General features: G+C 62.8%; 1 long non-coding RNA gene across 1 annotated transcript; it reads right to left on the bottom strand.

Annotated features, from left to right (window-relative positions):
• Positions 1–194: 194 nt before the first annotated feature.
• LOC136303218 (uncharacterized) lies at positions 195–1,110 on the bottom strand. Its single transcript, XR_010724177.1, has 4 exons — positions 1,027–1,110; positions 613–634; positions 475–536; positions 195–393 (listed from the first exon to the last, which is right to left on the bottom strand). It is a non-coding gene; the product is annotated as an uncharacterized lncRNA (long non-coding RNA).
• Positions 1,111–12,800: the final 11,690 nt, after the last annotated feature.

Genomic DNA, 12,800 nt, shown 5'->3' with positions numbered 1-12,800 from the left:
CAAGTGTAGGAAAAGCCAAAGCAGCCACAGAAAACAGCGGAGCTGGGCAGCCACAGCCGTGCTCCCACAAACAGCTGCCGCCTGAAGCCAGGAGCCTTGTTTCTCGCAGTTTAATCAGAAAGCTGAATTTTGGGTACAATAAGAGGGAAAAGGGTCGCGTGCCAGCCCGGCACTGGGCGAGGGAACGAGGAGTCCTGTGGGGTGCAGTGAAGAGGAAGAAGGGACTGCTGAGGGGAACCGGTGCCTCCCAGTGCTGCCGGTGTCCCCAGTGTCACAGCACACCCTCAAAGGTGTCATCAGGGTCCTGCTGTCGCTTGTAGGGTCTCGGCAGCTCCATGTTGGTCACTTGTGGATCCCGAGGAGGGGCAGGGCCTGGGGTCACTTGGGGAGGCCCTGAGAGTGACACTGGTTGTGAGGGCCTGGGTGAGCGGTGACACTGGTGGGTGACGTGTCCCTGTCCCCCCCTGTACTCACTCCTTGCCCACTCGGTGCCATCAATGTGGGGTCCCAGCACTTCCCCCTCTTCTGGGGGGGTCCTGTGGGGATAAGGAAGGTCTGAGGGGTGTCTGTGGAAGGGGGAAAGGGGAGTCCTTGCTGGAGACCCCCACTCACCTTTCCTGGGGCTTCGTGGTTGCTGCAAGGAAAAGGAGAGGGGGTGACCATGGAGACCCCGAGACCCCTGAACCTTCCTGGGACCCCAGCAGGTCCAACCAGCCACAGGACCCCTAAACTCCCCCAGGACCCCAGAAAGATTTCCCTAAATCCCTGCACAGCCCTCCAAGAGCTGCCCAAACCCTCCAGGAGCTCCCAATGCCACCCCAATGTTCCTCAAAGCCTACCCAGGGATGGCCCTGGAGCCCAACCAAGACCATCGAAATTCCCCCCAGACCCCCCAGGACCCCCAGCCGACATCACTGTGGGCTCCGTTTCCCCCAGCTCAGGGGCCCTGGGTGCTGCCCTGTCTCTGCCCCCACTCTGGGGGCTTCCCCTCACTCCAGGACCCCCATCCCCCCCATTGTCACCCACCCTGGCGGTGCCAGCAGTGACAGCCCCCGATGACAGCCAGGAGCAGGAGCAGGAACAGGAGGGTCCTGCCGACATTCACAGCCACTGCTGGGGACAGAGGGGGACACATTGGGGTCACATTAAACCTCGGCAATCCTGAACACCCCGGTGACCCCATGTGACCTCACCTGTGACCCAGGGTGAGCCAGGGATCACCTCCAGGGCCAGCTCAGGGCTGAGTGCCCGGAACACGCGGTGCCCGTCCTGTCCCAGCTGGTTGGTGGCCACACACTGGTAGGTGCCCGAATGTTCCACACTGACGTTCCCAAGCTCCAGGATGGGACCCTGGGCCACCACCTGCCCATCACGCAGCCAGGTGAAGGTGACAGGGGCTGAGCCCACCTGCACCGAGCAGCGCAGGGTCACGGGGTCACCTGCGTGCACCTGGTGTGACAGGGGACTGGGGGTGATGCTGGCATTGGCCACGGGCACTGCGGGGACACAGACAGGGCTGAGGCCAGGAGGAGGGGCTGTACCCGGCCTGGGGGAATGAGGGAGTCTGTGTGGTGGCACCTGGAGACAGAGGGTCTCCTTCAGCCAGGACAGTGACCCCATGGGGTGGAGCCATCATGTGCTGTGGGATGAGGGCATGTGATGGATGAGGGGGGAGGGCTGAGGATGGGATGAGGCTGAGGTGAGGATGGGATGAGGGCTGCTGTGTCCAAGGGTGGTGGTGGCCGTCACCTCGTGGGGGGCACGGAATGGCGTGGGTGGGATGTGATGGGTCTGATGAGGCAAAGCAATGGGGACATCACCCCAGTGCCAAGGGACTCACTCCCCTGGAGAGTCACGCTCAGTAGGGTGAATGTGACCTGATGGGGAGTGGGGCATGTGACAGCTGGCATTAGGGATCCATGGCCTGGATGTCCTGGGTGGGGACACCTGGAGCCAGAGGGTCCCAGTTCCCCTGGGCTGTGACAGCCAGGGGTGGGGGCTGTGACCTGGGGTGGATTGGGGATGGTGTGGGGGGTTGGGGTGGAATGGGAATGTGTGGAATTGGGGATGCTGTGGGTGGGATCACCCTCAGCCCAAGGACAGTGAGGTTCAATGTGGGGCTCTTGGCCACACTGTCCCCATCACTGGCCCAGCACTGGTGTGACTGTTCTCCTAGTCCCCAATGTGCCACAGCTCCAGGTGGGGGCTGGCACCCAGCAGTGCCTCTGAGCCCCTCCGGTGCCAGGTGAAGGACAGAGGACCTGTCCCTGTGGCCACTGCACAGCTCAGCATCAGGCAGTCACCCTGTGCCACCTGTCCCCCAGGGGGCTGCACTCCCCCCGAGAGTGGGACACCTGCGGGTGGACACACGAGGGATTGGGGACATGGGATGAGGAGTGGGGGACACCAGGGAGCAGAGAAGGACTTAGGGAGGGGGAGGATCAGAGAGGGATGGGGGGATCCCTGTGAGGAAGAAAGGGGCCCAGAGATATGAAAGAGGCTTGGAAAAGGCTGGAAGGGACCCCAGGGCAGGGTGAGAGATTCAGCCAGGAGACACATAGAGAGGGTTGAAGGGAGCCACAGGGAAGGTTTTGGGGACCCAGACAGGGATAGTGGGACCTGTGGACAATGGAAGGACCTCAGAGAGGGAGAGGTGCAGCTGGGGAGGGGTGAGGGGACCTGGTGAGGGATGCAGGCAGCAGGGAAGGTGATGGGAGGACGCAGGGAGAGCCCAGGGAAGGCAGGGCAAGACACAGAGGGTTGAGCAAGGATGGGAGACCTGGGATGGCTGTGGGGGCTCCCCGTGCCCATCCCCGCACTCACTGCGCACCGTGACGTGGAGCCGGGCACTGCTCTTCCGCACAGTCCCCTCCTCGGAGTGCACCTGGCAGCTGTAATTCCCCGAGTCGGAGACCCCCACGGCGGGCACCAGGAGCTGCGGGGACACCTGTGGGCCCCCCACCAACTGCCCATCCCGGTAGAAGAGGTGCAGGACGGGGGCTGGGGGCCGCAGGGGGCTGGGGGTGCTGAGGCAGCTGAGATTGAGGGGGGACCCCTCGATGGGCTCCGGGGGACCCTCCAGCACCGGCACCGTGAAGAGCTCTGGGAAGGAGAGGAGAGGTGAGGGCTGTGACTCTGAGTCCCCTGGGAAGTGACTTTGGGGGTGTCAGGATATTGGAGTTCCAGCAGTGGGGGTGCTCACCGTGCACTGTCACTGTCACTGGTATTGACAGTGACAGCCCGAAGCTCATCAAGGCCCCACAGTGGTAGCGGCCACTGTGGTTCAGCTGCAGGGGGGACAGGGACAGCTCGGTCCCAGTGAGGAACTCTCCAGGATCCTTCCCGTCCTGGTAAAACCGCACCCTGCTGAACGACATGTCCTGCCTGACCCGGCAGCGCAGTTTCACCGTGTCTCCCTCCAGCAGTGTCTGTGCTGGCACCTGCAGCACCAGCCGGTCTGTGGGACAGGAGAGTCCCTTCAAACTGAGTGGCACGGGACCTCTCCAATTTGGGTGCCCATGGCACTGCGGAAATCTGGGTGGAGTCTCCATTGCACGGGAGGATCCCAGGAACACCAGGAGATGCTCCGTGGCACAGATGTCACCACGGGGGCCCCATCACACTGGGATGCACTGGGATGACCCTGAGTGCAGGGGACAGGCTCTAGCCACACGAGCAGTGTAAGGCGACACTTGGAGTGGAGCCCACGCAGACCCAACAAGAGGCCACCCTGATCATTTAAATCCCCCCTCACCATTCATGACTCTCAAGGCAGGGCTGGACCCACTGCCAGGTCTGTCACATGTGTAGGTGCCACTCTCGGTGACAGTGAAGCGATCGCTTCTGTTCTGCCCCCAACGCTGCCCGTCCTTGTACCAGGTGGTGGCACCGGCGGTCCCCAAGCCCTGGCAGGTCAGTGTCACCCAGTCCCACAGCACCGCCGGCCTCCAGGGGGGATCCACGAGGAGCTGGGTGGTCTGGGCACCTGCGGGTGACAGGGGACACCAGCCTGCCAGGGTCAGTGCGGGACTGGGGACAGTGGGATGGGGACATGGCATCCCCTGAGGACTCACCAGCGAGGCCGAGGGTGTGGGCTAGAAGGGAGAAGGGACAGGGTTGGGTGGGAACAGCAGCACCTGGGGGACATGGTGTGGTGTCTGTCCCCAGACTGCCTGCAGTGGGAACACTGGTGTAGCACAGAGGTCTTGAGGACAGGGACACCTCGGTCACCCTGGGCTGAGGCAGGACATGGGGACACTGTGGACACCCCATTCTCCTCCAGGTCACCACCACCATCCTCACAGCCCTGGTCCCATCAGCAACATTCCCATGGCCCGTCATCCCATTCTAATGGAACCCATCCCCACAGCCCATCTGCATGGTACATGGCCCTTGTCCCTGTTCCTGCATCCCTGTGCCCCTGTCCCTGTCCCCACAACTGCTACAGCCCCAAGGTTCCTTTGCCACATCCTTGTCCCCACATTTCTATCCCCCTGTTACTGTCCTCACATCCCAGTTCCCCTCTTCTTGTCCCCCTTTTCCTGTCCGCACAGCCACCCCACTCCTCTGCTCACACTGGGGTCCATGCCCATGCACTGGCTCTGCTGGCCTTGGGGACCTCAGGGGACCCCGCAGCCCCCCCGTGCCCCCTCCCCACCGGTCTCTGCCTCACCAGGGCCCATCCCCGGGGTGTCAGGCCCGTGCCCGGGGCACTCACCCCACAGGAGCAGCGCCACCTTCCCGGCCATCCCCGTGTCCCCGGCCATGTGCACTGGCTGTCACTCGCTGCTGTGGCCACCGGTCCCCTGGGTGGCGGCTCTTCGGATGAAGAGGAAGGAAGAAAGGTCACACCTCGTCCCCCCGTGTAGGTGGCCCTTGGTGGGGGATGGGTGGAGACACAGCAGGGGACAGGGTGGGGACATTATGGGATAGTCTGGGGGCTCAGTGGGGGATGGTGTTCCCAGGAGTGGGGGCCTCAGGGGATGTGGGGAACCAAGGCCGGGTGTCCAGGGGAATGGGGGTCCAGGGGAATTGGGGTCTCCATGTCTTGGGTGATTCAGGAATGGGGGTCCTGCAGGAAAAGGTTTCCCCAGGGGTTTTTGGTCATGGAATATGGGTCCCAGGGTTGGGGGTCCAGGGGAGAAAAGGGGACCCTTGGAAATTTGGGTTCTATGGGAACAAGAAGCCCATGGGATGGGATCAAGGCAGTGGTGGTCCTGGGCAATGGGAGTCCTGGGATGGGGGTCCCAGGGAGCAGAGACCAAGGGAATGGGGGTGCCATGGTTGGGTTCCCAGGGGAATGGGGGTCCCAGGGATGGGCAGTGGCTGGGTGGGCATGGGAGTCTCAGCTCCTGCCCTGGGTGCCTCAGATTTTGGGGTGACTCAGAGCCCAGCACAGCCCCCACAGTGTGCTCATGGCCAGGGGGGCACCCCAGGGTGGAGGCTCTGGGTCTGTGCCCCACACACCCCTGGGCTTTTCTCATCCCTTCATTTCCTGGCTCAGCCATCCCAGGGAACACCTGAGCAGGGAACGGTGGGGGGATCCCAGGAAGGGGCCAAGGGGGCTGGGGGGTGCAGGCAGTGTTCAGGGGCTGTGGGGGATGAAAGATTTTCACTTTCTCTTTCCTGCAGCAGAAGGAAGAGGCCGTTTATGCTGAGCTGAGGCCGTGGGTTCTGTCCTGGGGGGCACATCCAGAGGGGTCCTGCCCTGAGGGAAAAGGGCTCCTCTGCTGTGGTGACACCTGGGTCGTGTCCCAGGGTCTTGTCCCAGAGGGCTCCTCGTTCTGGGGGTGCCACATCCTTGGGGATTCCTGTCCCAGAGGTGGCACATCCTGGGGGCCTCTATCCTGGGGGGAACCGTGAGCATTCCCTCCGGCCCCAGTGGGGCCCTGTGATCTCTGCGCTGCCCAAACTTAAGGGGGCATCTAGTGGAATCCTGCCCTGATGATGGTAAATGCCAGGCGAAATTTGCTTGTACTCCCTCTTGCCCAATTGGCTGAGACAAAATTAGACACCCAGGAAATAAAGGCAAACGTCTTTTTCCCACACCCTTTTTTCCCACTAAAAAGAAAATCACTAAAATCAGATGACATGCAAAATTGTCTGGTCGATATAATCCTTTTAATTGCTACTCTCCCAAAAAGTCACTCATAATAAAAGCACAAACAAATCCCACAGAAATGAAACTTTCTGGTTCAGTTTAGGTGCCCATTGGATTCTGGCAGCTTTCGAGCGGCTGCAAAGGTGACAATTCTGTGGCAGGAAAAGGCCTGGCTGTGGTTTGCTGGGCCCTGCAAGAAGCACAAAAGCCAATGGGAGCCCAAGCAGTGGCTCTGGGAGGGCCTTGGATGGTTTTCAGAGCAGGGCTGGCTGCAAACCCCCCTGCAGGGGCAGCTGTGAGGGAAGCAGTCCGGAAATGCAGCAATTGATCATTTTGTCCCTCTCAGCAAGGGGCTGAGAGAGCCCCAGAAGTTCTTCAAATCCCACACCCATCTGCTCAACAACCTGACCGGGACCCTCTTTCCTGAACAAAACCTGCAGCCCTTTGGAACCTCATGGAAAGAATATTTGGGTTCTGGCTGCAGCCACCAGACCGGAGGGAAAAGTGTGGAAATGTTGAGCCGGGGCTCTGCCCACAGTCATGGTGTGGCTCTGGGGAATGACCTTGTATCGATTCCAGGTGTCCCCAAAGCTGCTCCATCCCTGCCCTCCTCACCTGCACAGGGCACGGGGAATGGACAGGGCTCTGCCCCGCCCCTGCCCCGCCCATTCCGGGTGCCCAAAGCTGTGGGGGCGTCACCCTGGCCACGGGCTGTCCCGACACATGGCGACAGTGGCTTGGGACACGCTCTCACAGTCGGTTCATGCGCGCCGTGACAGTCCCGGCACTTGCAGCGCCATGGCAGCTGGGGCCCTTCCCCGTGCTCTGGGACCACCGTGCCGGTCCCTCCTTTCCGCAGAGCCCAGCCCAGGGTCTCTGCTCCCCCGCCCTGCCGGGGTCTCCCCTCGGCCGTTTCGGGCGCACCACCCTCGGGGCTCCCCAGGCCCCTGGTTTTTAGTGGAAGCCAGAACTGGAGAATTCCATTCCTAAAGCCCAACAGGGCTGAACAAACACCACTTGTGCCAGTTTAACCAAAAAGCTGCATTTTGGGCTGAAGTGTATCGAAACCGACCGTGTGCCCTCCTTGCACTGGGAGAGGGAATGTGCCGCCACTGGGACTATGGGAGTACTGGGAAGGGAAAGGGGGAGCCCCTGGGTGTACTGGGAACAATGGGAGGGGGAATGGGGAAGCCGTGGTGGTACTGGGAGATGGAATGGGGAGCACTGGGTGCTCTGTGCACCAGCCCCTTCTCCTGACCACCACCTCAGGCTGGATGGCAACCACAGAAGGCCAGGGTGAGGGGATCCCCGGTGTCCCCCAGTGCCCCCCAGTTTCCTCAGTGTCACGGCACACTCTCGTAGATGTTGCTGGTATCCTGTGGTCGTCCATGGGATCCTGGCAGCTCTGCATAGGTCACCGTGGTGTCCTTGGGCGGGGCAGCACTGGGGAGCCCTGTGAGAGACACTGGCTGGGTGGACCCGGCTGGGGGTGACCCCAGCGGGTGACGTGTCCCTGTATTTCCCTGTCCCCGTACTCACCCCCTGCCCGCTCGGTTTTCACAACATGGGTGTACAGAACCTCCTCCTCCTCTGGGGGGGCCAGGGGCTGTGGATGTGCCCTGTGGGGATGGAGGGGTTTTGGGAGCACATGGAGGGTTTAGGGTGTGAGAGTAGAAGAGGGGTTGTGAATGGAGCCCCCCACTCACCTTTCCTGCTTCTTCCTGGTGGCTGCAAAGGAGAGGGAAGGGGTGACTGTGGGATCCCCAGGGCCCTGACCACCCGTGGGAATCCTGAACCACCACCAGACCCTCAATTCCCACAGGACCCCTGAGCATCTCTAGAGCCCCCCAGAACCCCTGAACCGGTGCCCTGAGCACCCAGAACCCCAAGTGCAGCAGGGAGGGAGACCCTCAAAAATCCCCCAGGACCCCAAAAGAAAATCCAACATCGCTGTGTGACCCTCCCACACCTGCCCAAATCGCCCAGGACACTCAGACAAGGACACTGGGGGCTCAGCACAACCCAAGTCAGGAGCTGTGGGTACCACCCTATCACCCCTTCAGTCTGGGGGCTTCCCACCCCTCTCGGGGAACCCCGTCCCCCCCATGGTCACCCACCAATGCGGTGCCACCAGTGCCAGGCCATGATGACACCCAGGAGCAGAACCAGGAACAACAGGGAACCACTGACCCCTGCAGCCACTGCTGGGGACAAAGGGGAACACAGAGGGGTCACCCATCACCCCAGGGGTCCTGCAACCATTGTGACCTCAGGTGACCCCTCCTGTTTCCTGTTCCCTTTCTGTCACTGCCAGAGAGAGAGTGGGGGAAAACTGAGGTCACCGACAATCCGGGGGTGTCAGACCACCAGGGTGACGCCGTGTGAGCCCACCTGTGACCCAGGGTGTGCCAGGGGTCACCTCCAGGGCCAGCTCGGGGCTGAATGCGCGGAACACACGGTGTCCATCCTGTCCCAGCTGGTTGGTGGCCGCGCACTGGTAGGTGCCCGAATGTCCCACACTGATGTCCCCAAGCTCCAGGACGGGACCCCGGGCCACCTCCTGGCCATTGTGCAGCCAGGTGAAGGTGACAGGAGCTGAGCCCACCTGCACCGAGCAGCGCAGGGTCACGGGGTCGCCTGCGTGCACCTGGTGTGACAGGGGACCGGGGGTGATGGTGGCATTGGCCACGGGCACTGTGGGGACACAGACAGGGTGAGGGTGGGGGGAGGGGCTGTCAGCCAGCAAGAGGGACAGGGACACGGGGATGAGAGTTTCCTGGAGCATGCTGTGGGTGAGGCCACCCCCAGCCTGAGGGTCACACTCACCAAGGACGGTGACATTCAGGGGGACACTCTCGGCCGTGCTGTCCCCATCACTGACCCGGCACTGGTATTGGCCGCTGTCATTGTCCCCAACATGGCGCAGCTCCAGGTGGGGGCCGGTGCCCAGTGGTGTCCCAGAGCCCCCACGGTGCCAGGTGAAGGACCAGGGACCTGTCCCCATGGCCACCGCACAGCTCAGCACCAGGTGGTCCCCCAGTGCCACCTGTCCCCCGGGGGGCCGCACTGACACGAACACCCCCGAGACGGGGACCCCTGCGGGGAGACACAGGTAAGATGATCTTGCCATGATGGGTGGAGGACACAAGACAGGAAGGAGGGGGGATTGGAGGGGAGCACAGAGGACCCCAGGGAGAAGTGGACCCTGGGAGGTGCGTTGGGATCTGGTGACCATGGAGTGACCCCATGGAAAGGTGGAGAGAGCCAGGCAGGGATGGGGGACTACACAAGAGATTGAGGAGACTCAGGGAATGATGTGGGGTTTGGGGAGGGGTGGATGGACCCAGGGGCGGAAGTGCAACCAGAGGGTTGAGTGGGGACCTTGGAAGGGGTGTGGGATGCCAGGGAGGGGTGGGGGGACAGAGAGAGGGATGAGGGATGTGGAGAGGGAACCGGGCAGTCATGGGGGAACAAGGAGGTACTTGGGAAATTTTGGGTGACGCAGGGAGGAGTGAAGGGAAGGATGAAGGATGCAGGTAGAGGGAGGAAGCCCTCGGAGGATGTCGAGGTTGCCTGTCTCCATTCCTGCACTCACTGTGCACTGTCACTGTCACCAGCTGTGACTGCATCCACTCTGGCATTACAGCCCCCACCCAGCCCCTGCAGCGGTAGCAGCTGCTGTGGTGCAGCTGCAGGGGGAACAGGGACAGCTCGGTCCTGTCATGGGGCCCTCCCAGATCCTTCCGTTCATGGAAGAAGTGCACGTTGGTGAGCGATTTGTCCTGGTAGCACCGGCAGCGCAGTGTAACCGTGTCCCCCTCCAGCAGCGGCCGCGCCGGCACCTGCAGCACCAGCCAGTCTGGGGGACAGAGGCGTCCTGTCACACCGGGGGCATCTGAAGAGTCCAGATGGCACTGGGGGGCATCAGGGGCCACCCATTGCACGGGAAGAGTCCCCTCAGACCTGGATGCTCTGGGATGTCCCCGTGTGCAGGGGACGGGCTCTGGTCACACCAGGAGGTGACCCATAGAGTGGAGACCACCCAGAACCCTCGGGGACTGTGCAGGTGCCAGGCTGGAGACCCTGAATCCCCCCTCACCATTTAAGATCTTCATGGGGGGGCTGTGCCCACTGCCGGCTCTGTCACACTCGTAGCTGCCACTCCTCGTGACAGTGAAGTGGTCAGGTCCCCTCTACCACCAGTACTGCCCATCCTTGTACCAGGTGGTGGCACCGGCGGTCCCCGAGCCCTGGCAGGTCAGTGTCACCTGGTCCCACAGCACTGCTGGTGTCAAGGGGGACTGAACGTGGAGCTGGGTGGTCTGGGCACCTGCGGGTGACAGGGGACACCAGCCTGCCAGGGTCACCACGGGGCTGGGGACAGTGGGGTGGAGACATGGCATCTGCCGAGGACTCACCAGCGAGGCCGAGGGTCTGGGCTGGAAGGGAGAAGAGACAAGGGCTGGATGGAGGGGGCCCTGCAGGGACAGCAGCACCTGGGGAATCCGGTGCGGTGTCTCGCTGCAGACAGTCCCAAAAGGAACACTGGTGTAGCACAGAGGTGTTGAGGTAAGACACACCTCAGTCACCCTGGGCTGAGGCAGGTCATGGGGACACTGTGGACACCCCATGCTCATCCAGGACACCACCACCATCCTCACCGCTCCTGTCCCGACAGCCACATCGTCATTGCCCTGTGCCCATGATCCCATTCTAATGGCACCTGTCTTCATGCCCCATCCCCATGGTATGTGGCCCTTGTCCCTGTCCCTGCATCCCTGTTCCCCTGTCCCTGCCTTGGGGACCTCAGGGGACCCCGCAGCCCCCCTGTGCCCCCTCCCCACCGGTCTCTGCCCCACCAGGGCCCATCCCCGGGGTGTCAGGCCCGTGCCCGGGGCACTCACCCCACAAGAGCAGTGCCACCTTACCGTCCAGCCCCGTGTCCCCGGCCATCCAGGCTGGCTGTCACTCGCTGCTGTGGCCACTGGTCCCCTGGGTGGCGGCTCTTTGGACAAAGGGGAAGGAAACGAGTTCACGTCTCGTCCTCATGTGTTGGTGGCCCTTGGTGGGGGCAGGGTGGGGGAACAGGCTGTGGGCAGGCTGGGGACACTGAGGGACATGTGGGTGATGGTGGGACGTGGTGGTGACCCGGTAGGGCCACGGTGTTGCCAAAATTTGAAGGCTGGGAGCTGTAGGAAGCCAAGCATGGATGTCCGGGGGGAATCAAGGTCCCCAGGCTGCGGGGTCCCCTGAGGTCCCCAGTGGAGGTCCCAGGGGCTGGAATTCCCAGGATGGGGGTCCTTGGGAATGGAGGTCCTGAGGAATGGCACTCCCGGGATGGGAGACCCAGGGAGGGGGGGCAGAAGGAATGGGGGCTCCCATGGTTGGGTTGGCAGGGAAATGGGTGTCTCAGGGATGGGCAGTGGCTGGGTGGGCCCGTGGGTTGCAGCTCCTTCCCTGGCTGCCTCAAATTTTGGGGTGACCCACGGCCCAGAGCTGCCCCCCTGGTGTACTCGTGGTTTTCTGGAGGTCACTACAAGTGGATTCTTAGGGGTTCTGGGTCTGTGACCCCCCCAGACCCCAGAGCCTTTTTTCTCTTCATTTCCATTGCCCTCCTTTTTTCTGTCACATTCGCATCCCCCCAGTTCCCTGCTCAGCGATCCTGGGGAGCTCCTGAGCAGGTACCGAGTTCAGGGGTTCCCGGAGAGGGGAAAAGGAGGTGTGTGGGCTGAAGGGGAGGTGGGGGATTTGGGGGCTGGGAGTGTCCGGCCGTGTCCCCCCACACTTTCACTTTCTCTCTCCCGCAGCAGAAGGAAGAGGCTGTTTGTGCTGAGTCAGACAGGGAGGGGCGGGTTCTGTCCTCGTGGGACACATCCAGGGGATCCTGTCCCTGTTCAGGGGTGTCCCTGTTCTGTGGGTGAGACATCCTGGGGGTGGCACAGCCCAGCCGGTGGCGTCCTGTCCTGGGAGAAGGGCAGGGAGGGCTCAGTCCGCGAGCTCCGTCACGGCCGAAACGGACTCGACTTGGGGAAGTGAATTGAATTTATCATTCCTCAGTTCAGAGTTGAAAAAGGAGAAGTGAAACACCTTCCCCTCTCGGGAACTGCTCCAGCGGGGGCTTCCCAGCCCTGGCAGCGCGATGGCAGCCGCGACGTGCGACAGTGACCCGAGGCCGGGACTCGGCTCCCGCCGTGCCGGGGGCTCCTCCCCGGGCTCCCGGGTCCCCTCGGCCCTCCCGGCACCTCCGTCCCGGCGCCCCCCGCCCGCCCCGGGGCCGCGCCCGGCGGAGGCTCCGCGGCAGCTCCGGGGCTCAGACGCCGCTCGGGGAGCGCCGGGTGCGGGGCTTTGGGCACCGGGGGGCTCCGGGGGGCACCGGGCAGGGCTGGGGCTGGGGCGGGCTTTGGGGTTGGATCTGGGGACACCTCCGGCTGCCCTCAGCTCTGTCCCGGGGCTCCAGCTCGGCCCGAGGGGTTCGGCAGCTGCGGGATCGGTGCCCGTGGCCACGGAGCGGCACCGCCGCAGGACCCCGAGCCCTTGGCCGGTGTCACCGAGAGGGGACAAACAGGGAGCGGCAGCTCCTTCCTTGAGCGGGGCAGCTGCGAGGTAACCAGTCCTGAAATGCCCCAATTGATCATTTTGTCCCTGTCCCCAAGGGACTGAGGGAGTCCCAAAAATCCTGCAAATCCCACACGGATCTGCT

Source organism: Chamaea fasciata, unplaced genomic scaffold, assembly GCF_029207755.1.
Source record: "Chamaea fasciata isolate MVZ Bird 193981 ecotype frontalis unplaced genomic scaffold, bChaFas1.0.hap1 SCAF_31, whole genome shotgun sequence".
Lineage (NCBI taxonomy): Eukaryota > Metazoa > Chordata > Aves > Passeriformes > Sylviidae > Chamaea > Chamaea fasciata.
This window is presented reverse-complemented; position numbering and strand designations above follow the sequence as displayed.